General features: G+C 36.8%; 1 protein-coding gene and 1 non-coding gene across 5 annotated transcripts in view; one reads left to right on the top strand and one right to left on the bottom strand.

The window, feature by feature from the left end:
- The window catches only part of SPHKAP (SPHK1 interactor, AKAP domain containing), a 195,625-nt gene that overhangs the window by 9,239 nt on the left and 165,749 nt on the right, over positions 1–20,637 (top strand). The window contains exon 2 of one of the 4 annotated variants that reach the window (XM_063648027.1): positions 81–199. The exons of the other annotated variants lie outside the window; for them this stretch is intronic. The gene's annotated coding sequence lies outside the window, so the exon portion shown is untranslated. The remainder of the gene's footprint in view (positions 1–80; positions 200–20,637) is intronic. 4 annotated transcript variants of the gene reach the window in all.
- Positions 2,772–2,874, bottom strand: LOC129032354 (U6 spliceosomal RNA). The gene has a single exon (XR_008501344.1). It is a non-coding gene; the product is annotated as a U6 spliceosomal RNA (small nuclear RNA).

The following is a 20,637-nucleotide window of genomic DNA, read 5'->3' as shown; positions in this document are numbered from 1 at the left end:
GAAATGGTAGGTGATCAGATGGGCTTTACATTGGCTTATGAAGATTTCCAAAGGATCTCACAGAACTCTTTTTGCTCTAGAATTCCAAAGACCCTTATCACTACCTAACAACATACTCCTGGGTGCATTGATATGAGGATGAAGTTGGAAAAAGGGAGAAATGAGTCTCACCCTGACCAGTTGTGCAAGTAGTCAAGAGGTATGTCCTATGGACCAGCTCCAGATAATAACAATAAATACCATGGCCTGTAGGCTTCTCCTAGAGACATGGAGTGTGAACTGGGAATCATACTTACCCTGTTATCAATTCACACATTGCCCATTTCATAGTCCACAAGCTAGCTGCTGCTATTTATGGATGGAATGGTGTTGTATCATATATGCTTTTAACTCTTGCAAATACGGTGTGACATTATCATTTTCCTTTTTTTATTCTTTCATTTCTCTTTCATCCTCATATGACTAAAAATATAGTAAATATATTTAACTGGTACATTTATTATATATTATACATTCTTATATAGGATATACACACACACAGAACTTTATAAGATTTTTTCACAAAATCCAACATACCATAATTTATAAGCCTCTTCAGAGATTTTCAAAGGTTATTTTGGCTCCAAAAATTTTCAAGGTAAACAATGACATTAGATGATAAATCTCATGTTAGATGCATCTGTGCTGCACAGGGGTTGACAAAACATTGATTTTGGTAGCATGTCAATAGGAGTAAGAAGAAGATTCAGGAGTCAATTGTCAGTCAACATTTATTGAGCAGACACTCTCTCCTGACACCTTCAAGACTCTCAATGGAGTAAGAAAGACCCAGTTCCTGCCTTCCTTACATTAACAGTGTGTGGGTCCAATTACACAGTGAGCACAGCTGGGGCCACAAATCAAAGAATGTAAAGAGACATGCTAGGAAGTAGATACCCAGTACACCAGGAAGTTGATACTCATTCCATTCTGAAATTAACTTTTCATTTCTTGAGTGATCTCTCGCAAATGAACCAAACTGATCAGTCCTTCTCTTATTTAATTCTTAGGAGCATTCAACATAATTGACAGGTGACCCCTAACTTAAAACTATTTCTTCCTAAGAAGAGACTCACCTATACAATATAGGCAAACTTATAAAAAGGCAAACTTGGCTTTTTAAATAGCAAGTGCTATTCTCTATGTTGGGAAAATGGGAACCCATTGGATGTGGGATATTAGAATTACAAAGGACTTGAGTGCAGGTCATCTTGCCCAGTCCCCTTCCTTTACAGATGAAGAAACCAAAGTCAAGAAAAGTTAAATGAATTACTCAAATCACACAAATATTTAGAAGTTAAGCCAAGAATAAAATGATATGCAACAGATTGTACTTAAGACTGCACTGGATTTACTTAAAATAATAATAATAAATCTCCGAAACAAAATTGGAAGCACTTGAAATTTTCTGGTACAGAAAAACATGTCTATCATCCACGTCTAAATACCGTCTTTACTTTTCCATAAGAAAAAATAATGTCTATACAATTTCTCACCTCCTTATTTCACTTCAGCTGCCAGAAGTCCTAGAAACAAATTCAAAGCTCAATTATAAAAAGTGTAGAAGTTTATGACCTGAATATCTGTGTTGTTGTTAACCATGATATTGACCTCTTATTATAATTTCTAGTATTCTTAACCCTGAGTTCTAACTTGTGTTTTTCCACTTTATATATCTTTTCTGTGAAATATATATATTTATATATATATATCTTTTCTGTTAAATATCACAAATTCCTAGAGAAACAAGATGGAAAGGAGACATACCCCAGCGATATGGTAGGCTTGGTTCCAGAACAATACAATAAAGTAAATATCATAATGAACTAAGGCACGACATTTTTTTGGTTTTCCAGGGGATACAAAAGTTATGTGTACTTTATAGCGTAGTATATAAAGTGTGTGATAGTATTATGTGTAAAACCATAATGTACATATCTTAATTTTAAAAAACTATATTAAAAAAGTGGTAATGATAATCTGAGCCTTCAGAGAGTTCTGATCTTTTTGCTAGTGGTGGGTCTTGCCTTGATGTTGATGGCTGCCAACTAATCAGGGTGATTGTTGCTGAAGATTGGGGTGGCTGTGCAAATTTCTTAAAATAGGAAAACAAAAATGCTTGCTCCATCGATTGACTCTGCTTTTCATGAAAAGCTCCTCTGTAGCATACTATGCTGTTTGATAGCATTTTGCCCATAGTAGAACTTTCAAAATTAGAATCAATCCTCACAATCTCTGTCACTGCTTTATCAGTTAAGTTTATGCATTTAGAATACCTTATCAAATTAAGTTTTCTAAACTCTTTGTGGTCATTTCAACAATGTTCACAGCATCTTCACCAGGAGTAGTTTCCATCGCAAAAAAAAACAATTTATTTGCTCATCCATAAGAAGCCCTTCCTCATTCGTTCAAGTTCTATCATGAGATTGCAGTAATTTAGTCATATCTTCAGACTCCATTTTTAATTCTAGTTCTTACTATTTCTATCAAAATTGCAATTACTTTAGCCACTGAAGCCTTGAACCCCTCAATGTCATCCATGAAAGTTGAAATCAACATCTTCTAGACTCTCATTAATGTTGATATTTCGGCCTCCTCATGAATCATGAATGTTCATAATAGCATCTAGAATGCTGAGTTATTTCCAGAAGATTTTTAATTTACTTTGCCCAGATCCATCATAGGAATCACTATGTATGGCAACTATACCCTTGTAATTTTTTTTAATTTTCAAAAATATGGAATTCTTCAAGAATTTTCATGTCATTCTTGTGCTGGGTCCATGCTAATCTTCTCTGTATCATTCTAATTTTAATAAACATGCTGTGTAAGCAAGCACAAAGTGTACTTTTTAGATCATAAGACTTGAAAATCAAAATTACTCCTTGATCCTTGGACTACAGAATGGATGTTATGTAAGCAGGCATGAAAACAACATTAATTTTCTTGTACAACTTCATCAGAGCTCTTGGGTGACAAGGTACATTGTCAATGAGCAGTAACATTTTGCAAGAAATATTTTTCTAAGTAACAGGTCTTAGTGGGCTTAAAATAAACAGCAAATCGTCCTGTAAACAGACGTGCTATCATCCAGGCTTTGTTCCATTTACAGAGCACAGGCAGAGTAGATTTATCATAAATCTTAAGGGCCCTAGGATTTTTGGAATAGTAAATGAGCATCAGCTTCCACTTAAAGTCACCAGCTGCATTAGCACTTAAAAAGTGAGTCAGCTTGGCTTCTGAAGCTTTGAAGCCAGGCATTGACTTCTCCTCTCTAGCTATGAAAGTCCTAGATGGCATCTTGTTCTAATGTAAGGATTTTTCATTTACATTGAAAGTCTGTTGTTTATTGAATCCACCTTCATCAATAATCTTTGCTAAATATTCTGGATAATTTTCTGCACCTTTTCCATCAGCACTTTCTGCTTGACTTTGCACTTTTATATATGGAGACAGTTTCTTTCCTTAAACCTCATGAACCAACCTCTGCTAGCTTCAAACTTTTCTTCTGCAGTTTCCTCACCTCTTCCAACCTTCATAGAATTGAAGAGAGTGAGGGCCTTGCTCTGGATTAGGCTTTGCCTTAAGGGAATGTTGTGGTTGGCTTGATTGTATGTCCAGAACACTCAGACTTTCTCCATATCAGCAATTAGGCTGTTTCTTTTTCTTATCGTTCGTGTATTCCCTGGATTAACACTTTTAATTTCCTTCAAGCACTTTTCCCTTTGCATTCACAATGTGGCTAACTGCTTGATGCAAGAGGCCTAGCTTTTGGCCTGTCTCAGCTTTCAATATCCCTTCCTCACTTCATCATACCCAGTTTTAGATGTAAGGTGAGATATGTGTGACTTTTCCTTTCATTTGAAGACCTACAGGCCATTTTAGAGTCATTAATTGGCCTGACATCAATACTATTTTGTCTTGGGGAATAGAAAGACCCAAGGAGAGGAAGAGAGAAGGGGTAACTTCCAGTCAGTGGAACAACAATCAGACCACCATTTGTCGATTAAGTTCACCTTCCTGTATAGCCATGGTGTGTGGTGCCCCAAAATAATTACAATAGTAACATCAAAGATCACTAATCACAGATCACCATAATAGCTGTAATACTAATAATGACAAATTTTAAAATATTGCAAGAATTTTCAAAATGTGACACAGAGACATTAAGGCAACACATGCTGTTTGGAAAAATGATGCCAATGGGATTACTGGATGCACAATTTCCACAAACCTTCCATTTATAACACAGTATCTGCAGAGCATAGTAAAGTACAGTAAAATGAGGTCTGTCTATATCCACTATTAAATCAGTCTATAGATCAATCATTTTCTTTAAAACAGAAAAAATAATTTTCTTGTGGCAAGTTGAAGCTCATAAAAATTATGGTCTATTCATATTTAATCTGACTTTAATGATAAACTGTATATAAAAAGTTTAAGTAGTTTCTTTGAAATGATTAGTGCATTAAAGTAAATCAACTGTTTTAAAATAAATATATAATAAGATAGAATGCTAAAGTTTTGTTGGATATTTTCCTAAATTATTCATTAAGCATAATATTACATATACATTTTAAATATGTGTGCGTATATATCAGTGTATACTAAAGGTATTAATGTATGAGCATGTCTTTTTCAGTTTGTACATTTTATACTTTAGTGTATTTTTCTCAGATATTACAATGAATTAAATAATATGGTAGAAACTTTAAAATATCTAATACTGCTTCCAAAGACACTAAGAGAATTGATGATTTCTTTTCTATATACTTCAGTGTTAATATAAGTTACATAACATACCTTATTTCTTTTTGTCCTACAAGCCTATAATTTTGAACTAAGAACATAAAAAGAATTCAGTAAATTACTTTTGGCAGACTGCATATACGAATAGACTTACCCACTTATTTTCACTTGAGTACATAATTCTTCCACTTAATTTACATAGACAAATACATTAAAGAATTTATCTGGGTAATTCAAACCAAAAATAAAACTCAGATAAAAATAAATTAAGAACCCATTGAAGTCATTTTTCTCTAAGCAAATTCTTGGCCCCATATAATGTGTTCATTGCTGACTCGTGGATTTAATATACCTGAATATTTTTAATTTTTACTTCAACTTTTTAAATAAATGAATCAACAGTGCTTCAATATAGTGATTAAAAAGGTATATTGACTTCACTTGTGTTAATTATAAGTAGATCGGTGATCTGATCTGGCATTCTGTTACACTATTAGTATTTCTGTCTTTGCAAAGGTGAAAAAAATGTGGTGACTTCATGAGAATCAGGTAATATAGAAAATTAGCTGCAGTTTCATCACATGGATCATTATAAAAAGTATCCAAGAAAGAGATTCACTATTCAGAGAACATCCTAACTAGAGAAGTTGTTATCACAATTGATATAGTTTGGATGTACGTCCCCACCTAAACCTCCTGCTGAAATTTAACCCTCAGTGTTGGAGGTGGGGCCTGGTGGGAAGTGATTGGATCATGGGGCCGGATTTTTCATGAATGGTTTAGCACCATCCTCTTGGTGCTGTCCTCGTGATAGTGAGTTCTCCCAAAATCTGGTTGTGCGAAAGTGTATGGCACCCTCCCCTCTCTCTCTGGATCCTGCTCTCACCATGTGATGTGCTAGCTCCCACTTTGCTTTCTGCCATGACTGTAAGCTTCCAGAAACCTCCCTAGAAGCACATGCCAGTTCTATGCTTCCTGTACACCCCGCAGAAATGTGAGCCAATTAAACCTGCTTTCTTTATAAATCACTGGGTCTCAGGTATTTCTTCGTAGCAATGCAAGAATGATACAATAACCATAATAACACTCAGCTCTTATAGATCATAGTCATTCATCATGCAGAAGAAATGCGTGAAAATATTAATGATAACATTTTCCTCAGTATTTCTATTGTGTCAAAGACATTTTCCACAGGATAAATAAGAACATATATAAAGAATGAGGCAGGAAAAGAGAAGATATGATCCAAGTTTTAACCTTGAAAATTAATTATATAGGACTGGTATGGATGATTGAGAGTGGGCAAAAAATCAGGGGAACAACTTACTTAACTTATTTGAAAGAAAGAGATAAAACCTAGTGACTTGAATGTAGTCTTCATTATGTGATGGTACATAGAACCTGGAAAAAGGCACGTAAAGTAAATTTACTACAAGGAGGTCTAGGTATCATATTAAATGGTGAACAAAGTGAATATGTTTGGGCATTTCTCTTTCAAAATAATATAAGGGAAATTAGTTCCTTTTGTCAATAGTTTTTAAGTAAATATGAATTATGTAATAAACAAATAATGAATCAGATGTTGATTAATAGATCATAATTTTCCCTTTAAAATTGTATGTAAACATGGCCCTTTGTGTCACAAGATCATAAGCACGTCATAAACAGCCTCATCAATTTTGCCAGCACTCCCTTTAATTCTTTGATTCTCAGATCTGTCTCTTTGAGGCACCTATCATGTCATAGTCCTCATGGATTTTCTCCTCTTCTGACGTTAACTGTTCTCACTCTGCCAGACTCATTTGGTGGTAGTTTGACATGTGATTAAAGAGTTCTCTAACATTACTTTCTTCTTTTTTTGGAAATCCTTCATCTTCCTCAAAGTTTGCCATTCCAGTTGATTAGCATTTTTCTTAAATAAAAGTCACAACCTCTTAAAGTATCAACAGGCAAGAACCACAAAATATGTTGATGCAATGGACAGAGAGACATTCAAGGTAGGTGGGGTAAGAACTTTACTAGAAACTAATTGTTAAATGTTCAGTACATTAGTTAAGACAACTTTTGCTTTCTTACACAATCTTGTAATTGCAGAGACTGGCTTAACAATAACAAGGACACCTGATCTTTTGGGGGACAATTTGCAATCACTTTAAGTTTATCAGATTTTCTCCAGGGAATGACATTGCCAAAAATCATTTTTATTTTCACAAAGGTTATCTGTAGAGGAGTGAGTTATCTCACTAAGCAATGCAGGTGCAATTGAATATTTCAAAAACTCAATCCTCTAAGAAATGTTCTAACATAGTTAATATTACAGAGGTCTTTATGTTTCCAAAATACCTTACAATTATTATTCTATTTTTAATGCACTGGTAGTTATTTCAACTGAATGTATGAAAGGCACCAAATGGTGTTCCAGGAAGAAAGTAGGCCCTTGATAAATATCAATACCCTTCTTTTCCCTTAGGATAAGACCACAGTGTTATTCAAAGTCTAAAAGACAGCACATAGATCAATTGGATTAGAACTGTGTAGTGGGACTTCTAACAGTATTTGAGGTGACCAGGACTTTGGGGAAATGGATACATGTCTAGTCTCTCAGAGTTACCGAGTCACTCATTGACCCCTATAGTGGGTTCCAAATGCCTGTGAGATGGGTAAAAAAAAATGCTGCCACAGAAGCAAGTCTCTTAAGGTCTAATGTAAAATAGATATAAGCCTTGGCAAAACAGAATCCATTCATTCTTTTATTTATTCAGTACTCATATTGATCCTTTATTGTATATCAGATATCAGCTGATATGCAATAATGAACACAAGTAGAGTCCACCCCCTTCTCGTGGTACCAATGGAGAGAAAGACAATGACATCAGTGGACATACAGCAAACTGACATGTGTGCGCCAAGGAAAAGGAACATGGTCTTTAAGAACATATGACAATGAACAAGACTTAAGCAGGAGAGCAAGGCAGAGTGCATTCTCATGAGGAAGAGTGCTCTGGCAGCCGGACCAGCAGTTGGAAGAGTCCAGAGGCAGGAGAGCAATTGAGCATTTAAAGAGCTCCAAGTGTGTGCCTGAAGTACAGGAAATGAGGAAGAGACGAGTGACAATGAGACCCGAAAGGCAGGGGCCAGAATAGGTTAAGCCTTGGGGACCATTGGGTATTCCTCCTAAAAAAAATGAAATGTCATTGATGGTTTTCAGTGTAGAAGTGGCTGGAAGCCCTAATTCATACAAAGGTTGTAGCCCAGTGTGTGGCATATTGTAAATGCTTCATAAACAGAAATTGTTACTATTGTGATAATCACTGTTGAAACTATAATTTCAATACCACAATGTTTGGGGGCTGTATCAGTCAGGGCTTTCCAGAGAGACAGCATTAATAAGACATATGTATACATGAGAGGGAGTTTATTAGGGAGAACTGGCTCACACGATCACAAGGCGAAGGCCCACGATAGGCCATCTGCAAGCTGAGGAAGAAAGAAGCCAGTAGTGGCTCAGTCAAACTCTGAAAGTCTCCAGACCAGAGAAGCCAACAGTGCAGCCTTCAGCCTGTGGTTGAAGGCCTGAGAGGCCCTGGAAAACCACTGGTGTAAGTCCAAGAGTCCAAAGGCTGAAGAATCTGCAGTCTGATGTCCAAGGGCAGAAGGAAGCATCCAGCCCAGGAGAAAGAAGGAAACCAGAAGACTCAGGAAGCAAAGTTATCCCATTTTCTTCTGCCTGCTTTGTTTTTGCTGTGCTGGCAAGCCAATTGGATGGTGCCCACCCACACTGCGAGTGGGTCTTCCTCTCCCAGTCCACTGACCCAAATGTCAATCCCCTCTGGCAACACCCTCACGGGCACACCCAAGAATAATACTCTACCAGCCATTGAGGCATCTTTCAATCCTATCAAGTTGACAGCTAATATTAACCATCACAGGGGCATTCCCAGGGAGAACTAAGATTATAGGATCACCAGAATAGGGTTATTCAAAAGTGGCAGCTGTCATTAAGATGACATTTTAAAAGCATCTTTTTAAATGTTTCAAGGACATCTGGAAACGGTCACCCAACAGGTTGGTCATATGTCATGCAAATAAGAAGGCAACCCAGAGTATCCCAAATGGCTTCTTCATAATATATTTTGCTATATTACCGTGTTCTCAACAGCACATAGCAAGGGAGGTGGAAATACTGCCCACACCTGCAAACACCCATGTTGACCTGTGTACATTATAAATAGGTACAATTGCTGCTCTTCAATATTACGGAGGAAAGGATGGAGTGGGATAAAATAAGAACAAGTAAAAGAGAGAGAGAATCTGTAGATGGGATGAGGAGGAGGAGCCAGTAGTGGGTCACTTAGTACCTTTGTCTGCATCTTGCATAGTGAGCATAAAAGCTATTGGAATTCAATCAAAGAATTTTTGCCCCTAGCATTTGATACATGTATAATAAATATTATTTTTTTATTCTAATTAAATCTCTCTCTATCTATCTATCTTTCTCTCTTTCTCTCTCTCATCTCTCTGTCTCCCTGGATCCCCATGCCACTCAGTTGGCTTAATAATTGCAGTCATTCACTGGGGTAGTGCAAAAATCTAAAACTTACCAGAAAAACATTAGGTTGTATTGGTAATCCCCAGCCTGTCATTGTTGCTGCTGATATCCAGTTGCTCATTGACATGCAATTGCTTTCTGCTCGCTTTAAAAGTGGGACAGCAAGATTTTGTCTGAGAGCCCCAGTGCTTAATGATTCCGTTTCTGTGGCTGCAACAAAGCTGTTCCTCCCAGTTTTGCTACCTCCTCATGGCACTGGCTTTAAGAAGGGCTTTGTGGCCAGGCGCGTGACTCACACCTGTAATCACAGCACTTTGGGAGGCTGAGCCGGGTGGATCAACTGAGGTCAGGAGTTTGAGACCAGCCTGACCAACATGGTGAAACCCCGTCTCTACTAAAAATACAAAATTAGCCAGGCGTGGTGGCACGTGCCTATAATCCCAGCTACTTGGGAGACTGAGGCAGGAGAATCACTTGAACTCGGGAGGCGGAGGTTGCAGTGAGCCAAGCTCACGCCATTGCACTCCAACCTGGGCAACAAGAGTGAAACTCCGTTTAAAAAAAAAAAAAAAAAAAAAAAAAAAAAAAAAAAAGAAGGACTTTGTTTCCTCTCCTATGTATTCTGCCAACCTCTTTGTCCCTCCCATCCTGTTACCTCTCAAAGTCAGATTAATATAGCAATATATAATGTATGTGTGCTACACAATCCCTGTTGTCAGTATTAACAACTAATTTCAGTGAACTCTTTTCATTGTATGTTGACAACTTTTGAATAGGTGAATGAATATAATTTATTTAAAATGGCCAAACCACTGGTCTTGTTCAAGTTTAAACTAAGATAAAGCTTACCAATCAGTAATTAAGGGGAAGGATCCACTTGATTTGGCCAATTAGAATATTTCAAATATAAGAGACATTTCCACAAGATATTACTTATATCAGAATTGATACCTGAAATTTAACTATTAATAAATTCTCTAATTTAGCTCTTTTGATTCTGAAATGCAGATATAAAAAGGCAGGAAGCATCTGAAGAGTTTCTCATTCTGGAGATCAACCTGTTTCTCCAACCTCATTTGTTTGGAAGGAAAGTACACAGAAGCAGCAAACCTCAGCCTCTGAAGGGGCCGAACTGCTGACTCTACATGGCTCAAGTGTTATTTCTTAGCAAAGAATATATATAGGTTACACCAACATCTATCAAAAATAAAAACAAAGCAAATTCCTAGTAATAGGTAAATGCCTTCTATTTTCTATTGACTCCTTCCTCTGGGCCATGATTATTTTGTTAATAAATTGTACTTCTGAAGGAATATGAACTTGAACCATGCTCTTATTTAACAACACAATAGATAGAAAGCCTAGGAATATTTCTGAATATAGTACTGGCAATCCTATAAACAAGGCATTTCAACTGATTACCACATACTTCATAGGACATAAAAGCTTGGAGTCTAAGGTGGCAAAAACAAACAAACATTTCAATCAAGGGCAATTTGTAAGAGTGGATTAGATGCAATGTGGATTTGTACTTCTAAGCAAACATGTATTTTATTTTATTTTATTTTGTTCTGTTTTATTTTTAGTTCCAAGATGCATGTGCAGGACACGCAGGTTTGTTACATACGTAAACGTGTGCCATGGTGGTTTGCTGCACCTATCAACCCACCACCTAGGTATTAAGCCCAGCATGCATTAACTATTTTTCCTGATGCTCTCCCTCCCCCACCCCTCTGACAGTGTGTATTGTGCCCCTCCCTGTGTCCATGTGTTCTTATTATTAAGCTCCCACTTTTAAGCGAGAATATGCAGTGTTTGGTTTTCTGTTTCCTGAGCAAATATCTTATGAACCTTTTTTCTTCACTGATGGCTGAAACTCATGCAGCAAATGAAAATATCATTGTTTCTAGATTGGGCCAACTCAGTAGCCTCCCACTTACATCTACTCTGAACGCCTCAAAGGTCTCATATGAGCTCACCCTGTCTTCCTATCCAGGCTTTTCCTGACTTTCACATTCTCTCACTGTCTACACAGTAGCTAGACTGACCTACTTTTAGCCATTCCTACCTATTGGGTCTCTTCACCTAGCTAATTCCTATTCATCCTTTATAAGCTAGATTCCCAGTGAAGCTTTCCCTGGACTTCCTTTACTAAGTCAAATCCCTGCTAAGTATCAGTGCCTCACGCTTCATGACAGTTATACATTTGTACTTCTTTATGTGATTATTTGTTTAACACCTGCCTTAGCCACTCACTGTGAGCTGGTTGAAAGGAAGATTCATCTAAGTTTTGTTACTCTTGCATCTACATTGCCTCATCGCATTTTACACAATGTCAGATCTGACAAATGTTTGTTAAACAAATAAATGAAACATAAATGTTATCTGGGCCAAGTTTACCTGTGAGCGCAGAGAAATTAGATGCTAATATCTTATTTGGAAGGCCAAGAAAGTCAGTATAAGGAAAGGGGCACTGAGTCCAGGGCACTGAAAATAAGTATTTATTAACTCACAAATATGCAGAGCTTTAAAATATGTTGAAAAAGTTCACCTAAAAGTAGTCACTGTCCCATCAAGTATCTTTGATTGGTGATATGATTTAGCTTTGTCCCCACCCAAATCTCATCTTGAATTGTAGTTCCCATAATCTCCAAGTATCATGGGAGGGATTTGGTGGGAGGTAATTAAATCATAGGGGCGGTTATCCCCCATGCTGCTGTTCTCATGATAGTGAGTGAGTTCTCACAAGGTCTGATGGTTTTATAAGGGGCTATTCCCTCTTTGCTCAGCACTTCTCCATCCTGCCATCATGTGAAGAAGGACATGTTTCCTTCCCCTTCTGCCATGATTGTAAGTTTCCTGAGGACTTCTTCAGTCATTTGGAACTGTGAGTCAATTAAACCCCTTTCCTTTATAAATTACCCAGTCTCAGACAGTTTTTTTATAGCAGTGTGAGAACAGACTAATACAATTGGTATATAAAAGTTTACCCCTAACCAAGTAAATATATTAAAGTACTTCGTTCAGAAGGTACTCATAGATCTAGCTAAAGAACATTTAAATTTTATAATCATGGGGAAGATGGACATGATTGGTACAATATTCTACCTCCCCTGCTTCCATGCCAGATTCCACTGACAGCATCAATTCTCAGGTTCATTAAAAACACCAAATTAAGCTGAACTTCCTCCACTCTAATTTGTATTTTGGCTGGTTTCTGTCTTCTTCAAAGTGATGGAGGTTTTTCTGTTAAAGACCTTGTTTGGCAGCTGAGGGTAGGGAATGTCAGGTTCCCTTGACTTCCTCTCCAAATGAACAAGAAGCTCTTGGCTCCAGGCTCCTAGCCCCAGACCAGATTCCTAGTAGCAGTCAACAAACCACAGATTGGTCTGGAGGGAGATTGCAAAGATGCCCTTACATAAAAATTAGTTCCACAGACATAGTGATGGTGACACAGAGGCAAAATACATAGTTCTCTGTGGTGAGAAACTAGAGCAGAGAGGAAGAGAAGGGCTTGATGATTGAAGCCCCCTGTAGTCTATAGAAGATGACCTTAATATGTCCCTCAGTTTGGCCAAACTTCACATATGCTTCCTGACTCTAGGCCCAGACCTCCATTTTCTTAAAGCAGTTTCTCTAGAAAATGTGTAATTGTAAGTTATTTCTTTAACCTTTGTGACATAAATCCTTTTAAAAGCCTCTTTTCAATTTTATAACCCAGGAATGTCTTTCTTTAAAGACCCAGGAGCCACCTCCTTGAAATGCAAACATGCAGGGAGATAGCACCCCATCTCCCAGTTTCTGCGGGAGGGTAGGAGCCTAACTTCTGTGGGTGCGTTGTTTCCAGTTGTAGTTTTGCAAGCCCGTCCTCTCATGAAGATACGAGAAAGTTTACTTTTCCTTTAGATAAGGCCAGTTAACAAACACAGATGGCCTATGGTTTTCATTCTCACCCCAACCCTGCTCTTAAAAACTCCCCTGCTCTTTGTTTAAGCAGAAATGAGTTCCATTTCCTATTTAAGAAATGGAGTTCTCCTCCATTGCAATAGCCTCGAATAAAGTCTTTCTTATCTATTTAACTTTGGTGCAATTTTTGCCTTCACACCATATTTAGGAACCTGGACTGTGTCTGAATTAGTAAAGGCAGGGTGGGACAGCAGGGGAGAGCTCAGACTGGGTAGAGGATGGACCCTACAGTCCAGACTGGAACCCTGACTCCATCACTGCCCATTGGTAAATTACTTCATCCCTCAGTCTTGGTTTCTTCATCTCTGCCACATAAGGAGGGACTGAATCCATTCAGTGATATTAAGAACAGAAAGAAGGAGATGGAATGCAAAACATATTTGGAGAGCAAAATTGGAAGTATTTGGTATTTGACTGGGGTGAGGGAAAAGAGATTCAAGGGTAAATTCAATTTTTCTTTAGTTCAGATAATTTGGGCTAATTGTAATGCCAAAAACTGAGCAGCAAAGTCCTAGGGAAAGGCAAAGCAGACTGAAATAAGTTGTATTTGAAATAGATGTGAAATATGTAGATGTAGACATCCAACAGGCCATTGGGTATTCAAATCTGAAGCTCAGGGGAAAAGATCTGCAGGGAGAATATAAATCTAGACTGAAAATCTTAAAGGTATGAGATCACTTGGGTGAACTGGTTAAGAATAGCTCTCCCTTTTTCATTCCCAATTTTATTCTTATTGAATTTTGAATCTTTTTATATTTTTCTTATTTTCCCAGTGGGCCCTAAGTTCACTCCATAGAATTAGCCAGAGAATTCAGTGTCTCAGACTTTGACCTTTCATACTCCCAAGGACACAATTTAAACTTGTCTCTGTTTCTTCCCACTCCTGGCTACTTTAACCACTTTCATACTGGAGCTGGGATGTAATTGTTCTCTTGGCACTACTGTAAGGGGTAAAATCACATAGACTATGCTAAAAAAAAAAAAAGAAATAAGTAAATTACAGTTACAATTATATATGTGTATTGTATTTTCACACAGCCTCTCTGGTCTTAAAAAGAGCAAAGTGGGTAAAGAATGCAGATAGTGGACAATCTGGGCAATAAATTGGAGTTGCTTGAATGTATGGTCAACATTGAACAGAATGCTGATGAATTTCACTGAATAATGGCTCAATTCTCCATGCTGCTTTGCTTGAGTGCACAGTCATGGAAGAAATGAATCTGTGTGTTGTCCATTCTGCTGCACACTTCTTGACCTTTTCCAAGTGTGTCAGTCACAGTGAGCTTCATTAAGCTTGACATGCTGTTGTGCCCCTGGCATTTCCACATTGGTCTCATGCATTCTACAGCAGGCTAATAACCATGGCTTAATAAAAAGTATAACTATCTAAAACTTGGTGCCTTGTTTTCTTGGTGACTTTTTTTTCTTTTAAGACTCATAATTATCCAACTTAAACAAAACAACTACTACACCTCTGTGGCCACCTAAACAATCTGAAAATATTTTGCCCTCCGTGTTTTACTTCTAAAACTCTCCAATGAAGGCATTTCCTGCAATTGTAAAACGGACTCATGTACTACCCCTTAGCTTTCTTCCGTAAGCTTCCCCGCAAAATGAAAACTCCTTTACCCCCATACTCATAAACCAAAGTCGTAGAAGTGTCTGCAATGAGACAAATAGAATCCCTCTGAAAGAAAAGTCTATTAAAAAAACAACAACTAAAAAGGAGGAATAACAGGTGGTCTATTGCTAATTATCCAGCTGCTCCATTCCATTCTTATTAATTGGGTCCTGCCTTTTTCTTTTTTGAGGCTATGAGTAGAAAACCTTGGAATATTCAGATATACATTCAATCTTTCAGATCAACTGAATTTTTATTTCCATGATATTCAATATACAGCTCTCTGGAAACATGTAATTTACTTTTGGTGCTGTGTAGGCAGTATTTTGTAATGGAAAAATCCCACGGCATGAAATTGAAAGACCTGGGTTTTAAGATCATATTCTATGACCTACTATGTGACTTTGGCAAAATTAGTTGACTATGCTGAATGTGTTTATTAATGTTTCCTGACCTGATTCTTATTATTTGTGTACAAAGAAAACTATCAACTTATGTGAAAATATTTACTTTACAAGATTAATATTCAAATGTTATTTTCCTTCATATCTTACATATTTTACTTTTATTTATTTTATTGCTTTTCTGTCTCTCTTCTCCAGTACAACATAAACTCCATGAAGGTAGGGATGTTTGTCTGCTTTATTTACTGCAGTATCTTGAGCTCCTTGCACAGTGCTTGCTGCCCAGTAGCTGTATTAATCTGTTCTCAAGCAGCTAATAAAGACATACCTAAGACTGGGGAATTTATAAAGGAAAGAGGTTTAATTGACTCACAGTTCCATATGGCTGGGGAGGCCTCACAATCATGGCAGAAGGCAAAGAGGAGCAAAGCCACGTCTTACATGGTGACAAGCAAAGAGGGCATTTGCAAGGGACCTCCCCTTTATAAAGCCATCAGACCTCGTGAGACTTAGTCGCTATCACAAGAACAGTACAGAAAAGACCCACTCCCATGATTCAATTACCTCTCACAGGGTCCCTCCCACAACACATGGGAATTATGGGAGCTACAATTCAAGATGAGATTTGGGTGGGGACACAGTCAAACCATATCAGTAGCTATTTGTCGAAAGAATAAAAGAATGAACATGCACACAGATTTCTACTTGGTTTTACAATTGCTTAGAAAGGATTATGTTCTTTCTGATTGTTGTACTTTTAAGTTGTTTATGGAACTGTTAACAAATCATTAGAAAGACATCCCATTTTGATTGAGTGTTTAAGGAGAAATGAAATGCTTGTCTATTTATAGAAGACTTTACCTTAGAAAATGAGGAGCTCAGAAGTAAATTTGAATCAGTGACAAGAAGGCCCGGGACATATAACCATGACAATTTATTGCTGCACTGGTAATTTTGCTTAAAGCAATAAACTTCATTCCATCTACAGTGGAGAAGAATTGAGCCAGTACATTAGGAACACTAATAAAAATAAAGCATCCTCTCAGTTCCTGTGTCTATTCTATCACAATTGGAATGTAATTACATGTGAAACATATATGTCGGATTTGGGGGGCAATTACGATGTAAACACTAAAAGAATATATAAAAGATCTTATTACAAAGTAGGTCTTGAGGGAAAAATAAGAGTCTTGTTCTCTTGGTTGGCACATTTTAGTTTAAATCCTTCACAAGGGAAGACATTTCTAACCACAATGCTTTTCTATATAGGACACATTCCGTTCCACTCTGCCTAGAAGCTGGCTAATAAACAGGATGACCTGCTGAGCTTTCTCCCTGAGCTACAACAAACACCACCTCCTAAATTTTGAGGTTTTGCTTTGTCCTCTTTGCTTGCATCACACAGAAGCTCTCTTGCCTGTTTGCAACTATAATTTGCAATAAATATTACATTTATAGGATTTCTCTCAGAGATCTATGTATAGCACTTTTGGACATTTTAGGAATAAGAGAATCATTGTTTTAAAGTACTAAAACGTCTGGAAGTCTCTTTACATAATCACCGTAGTTGGACTTGCTCACTTTTTGCTCTTAATTCAGTTTTCTCAGTGGCATCTAATGAGGCAACAGCATAAACCTGCTGTGCCAATGGCTATATTGTCCTAATAATGATGAAACACCTCATCCGCTCAGCCTCAGGAAAATTTCATGCTCTGCTTCCTCCAGAAAAGATGAAATGTGGTTTCCAGGAACAAGGCAAAGTTTCTTGAACCTTGGCTATTTGGAAATATATGGAGTTATAAAACCTGAAACACGTACTTATATCATATTCAGTTTATGGTCTTTTTAGTGAGTAAACTTTTTCTGTTTTTATGATTTATATGGAGCATAATGCTTAAGGTTGCCATTAATAATAGTTGCATATAGGTTATGGCTGTTTAATTATCTCCATTTCAATTATTTTATTACTCAATTACTTTATTAATGATCTACCTTTAGAAAGCAAATAATTCTTACTCCATGAACTTTTGTCTCACCCAAAAAAAAAATGAACAATGATAACTGCTGAATGAATAAAAAGGTTAATCATTGTTAACCATTAAACAGACGTACTGGTCCCATCTCAGGTATTGATTTCATCTTCTGAAAGAAAATGAATTGGGCAAAGTTACAGCTAGGAACTAAATAAGAAAACTTTCAGTGAAACCACAATAATTAAGGTTAACTTGGATGAAAAAGTATAATTAAACACCTTGGTAATGCCTAATGGCACCTGGGAAATGCATTGTAATTAGAAATATAATTTACACAAAAAGGAGGAATGTTGCTATAACATTTTTTAAAAATGGTGTTCTTGGGTGAGTCAAATAATAACCCTTGTGAATGGGTAATGGGCTTAAAAATAGTTTATTTACAGCTGGGCAAGGTGGCTCAAGCCTGTAATCCCAGCACTTTCGGAGGCCGAGGCAGGCGGATCACGAGGTCAGGAGATCGAGGCCATCCTGGCTAACATGGTGAAACCCCGTCTCTACTAAAAATACAAAAAAAAAAAAAAAAAAAAAATTAGCCGGGCGTGGTGGCAGGCGCCTGTAGTCCCAGCTACTTGGGAGGCTGAGGCAGGAGAATGGCATGAACCTGGGAGGCAGAGCTTACAGTGAGCCTAGATCGCGCCACTGCACTCCAGCCTGGGTGACAGAGTGAGACTCCATCTCAAAAAAAAAATATATATATATATATATATTTATAGTTTATATATATATATTTATAGTTTATATATATATTTATAGTTTATATATATTTATAGTTTATATATATAGTTTATTTACAAATTATACAAAAATAGAATTTAATAAGTAATATTGACTATTCTAATTTCTAAAGTGCTGTCCAAATTTAAACTACCATTTTTAACTAATTTTTTTTCTTCAAATATAAAAACTAATGGGAATCCTATAAAATCTCCCTAATATTCTTTACAAGTTAAGAATGTTTTAAACGTTGATTTGGCTCACATACTTTTTTTCATGAAATGGAAAAAGCAGGTATATTTTCCCCTTGTAAGCGCAATGTCTTTAAACATTACAGTTTAGGACTTACATGAAGATTTGCATTTTGTGTGTCGTTTTATTATTTATTTATTTATTTTTATTTTTGGTTGAGTGAATTTATGTGAGAAAAGAGAAAGTAGATGGTTGGTTCTATTTTTCATTTTTGCATCTCATTCTAAAACCTGATCATTTTTAAGTTGCTTTTTTAACTGAGCGAGAGTGAGAAGTCATCAAAGATTGACATCCTATTTGCCACCCTTCTCTATCCAACTACTTCTGATTCTTTCTGGGAAGCTTTTCAGGCAATAGGCCAGTTCTGTCTAATTTAGTCTTTTCTGCTCACAAATATTATTAAGTCTTTCTTATGCTATCCACATTTTTCTTTAAGCCCACTGGTGCTATCCTTCTCTGTGTTTTTCCCAACACTGTCAGATAAATGTTAAATGCCTGTGAATTTCTGTTCCAGAAATATGACAAAATTATTCACCAGTCCTCTTGCTGAAAATGACTAAAATCGCAAAAAAAAAAAATTTAAATTTTAAAAGTATTGAAAAGTTGATAAGAAAATAAGGAATTACTGGCTAAATATCATCAGACCACCAAAGATAAACAGAAAATCTTAAATATCAGCCAGAATAAAAGATACATGACCTTTTTAAAAAATAACTAAACTGATACTTGACTTCACAAAAACAACAATGGAATTCCAAAGATAATAAAGTGATACTTTCTTTTTTTTAATTTTATTATTATTATACTTTAAGTTTTAGGGTACATGTGCACAATGTGCAGGTTAGTTACATATGTATACATGTGCCATGCTGGTGCACTGCACCCATTAACTCGTCATTTAGCATTAGGTATATCTCCTAAAGCTATCCCTCCCCACTCCCCCCACCCCACAACAGTCCCCAGAGTGTGATGTTCCCCTTCCTGGGTCCACGTGTTCTCATTGTTCAATTCCCACCTATGAGTGAGAACCTGCACATGTTCTCATTGTTCAATTCCCACCTATGAGTGAGAACCTGCGGTGTTTGGTTTTTTGTTCTTGCGATAGTTTACTGAGAATGATGATTTCCAATTTCATCAATGTCCCTACAAAGGACATGAACTCATCCTTTTTTATGGCTGCATAGTATTCCACGGTGTATATGTGCCACATTTTCTTAATCCAGTCTATCATTGTTGGACATTTGGGTTGGTTCCAAGTCTTTGCTATTGCGAATAGTGCTGCAATAAACATGTGTGCATGTGTCTTTATAGCAGCATGATTTATAGTCTTTGGGTATCTACCCGGTAATGGGATGGCTGGGTCAAATGGTATTTCTAGTTCTAGATCCCTGAGGAATCGCCACACTGACTTCCACAAGGGTTGAACTAGTTGACAGTCCCACCAACAGTGTAAAAGTGTTCCTATTTCTCCACATCCTCTCCCGCACCTGTTTAAACGTTAGACCTAAAACCATAAAAACCCTAGAAGAAAACCTAGGCACTACCATTCAGGACATAGGCAAGGGCAAGGACTTCATGTCTAAAACACCAAAAGCAATGGCAACAGAAGCCAAAATTGACAAATGGGATCTAATTAAACTAAAGAACTTCTGCACAGCAAAAGAAATTACCATCAGAGTGAACAGGCAACCTACAAAATGGTAGAAAATTTTCGCAACCTACTCATCTGACAAAGGGCTAATATCCAGAATCTACAATGAACTCCGACAAATTTAAAAGAAAAAAACAAACAACCCCATCAAAAAGTGGGCAAAGGACATGAACAGACACTTCTTAAAAGAAGACATTTATGCAGCCAAAAAAACTCATGAAAAAATGCTCACCATTACTGGCCATCAGAGAAATGCAAATCAAAACCACAATGAGATACCATCTCACACCAGTTAGAATGGCAATCATTAAAAAGTCAGGAAATAAAGTGATACTTTCAACATGCTGAAGGAAAATAATTGCAGTTTAGAATTCCATATCAGTGAAGAGATCTTGCAAGAATAACTAAAGATATTTTTATATAGACAAAATCTGAGAAAGTTACTTCCCACTGAAGAATATTACACAGGATTTACTTCAAGCCAAAGAAAGACAATCTCAGATATGATGTCTGAAATGCAAAAAGAAATAAAGAATGAAGAAAGTTTTAAATATTCAGCAAATCTAAGCAAATAATGATTGTATAAAACAATATTAATAATAACCTATGGGGTCAAAAATAATAAAAATGTAGGCAATAATGTAAGTTAGGAGGGTGCA

The sequence above is a fragment of the Pongo pygmaeus genome, chromosome 11 (assembly GCF_028885625.2).
Source record: "Pongo pygmaeus isolate AG05252 chromosome 11, NHGRI_mPonPyg2-v2.0_pri, whole genome shotgun sequence".
NCBI classification, from domain to species: Eukaryota; Metazoa; Chordata; class Mammalia; order Primates; family Hominidae; genus Pongo; species Pongo pygmaeus.
The sequence above is the reverse complement of the archived record's forward strand: the minus strand, read 5'-3'. Positions and strand labels throughout refer to the sequence as shown.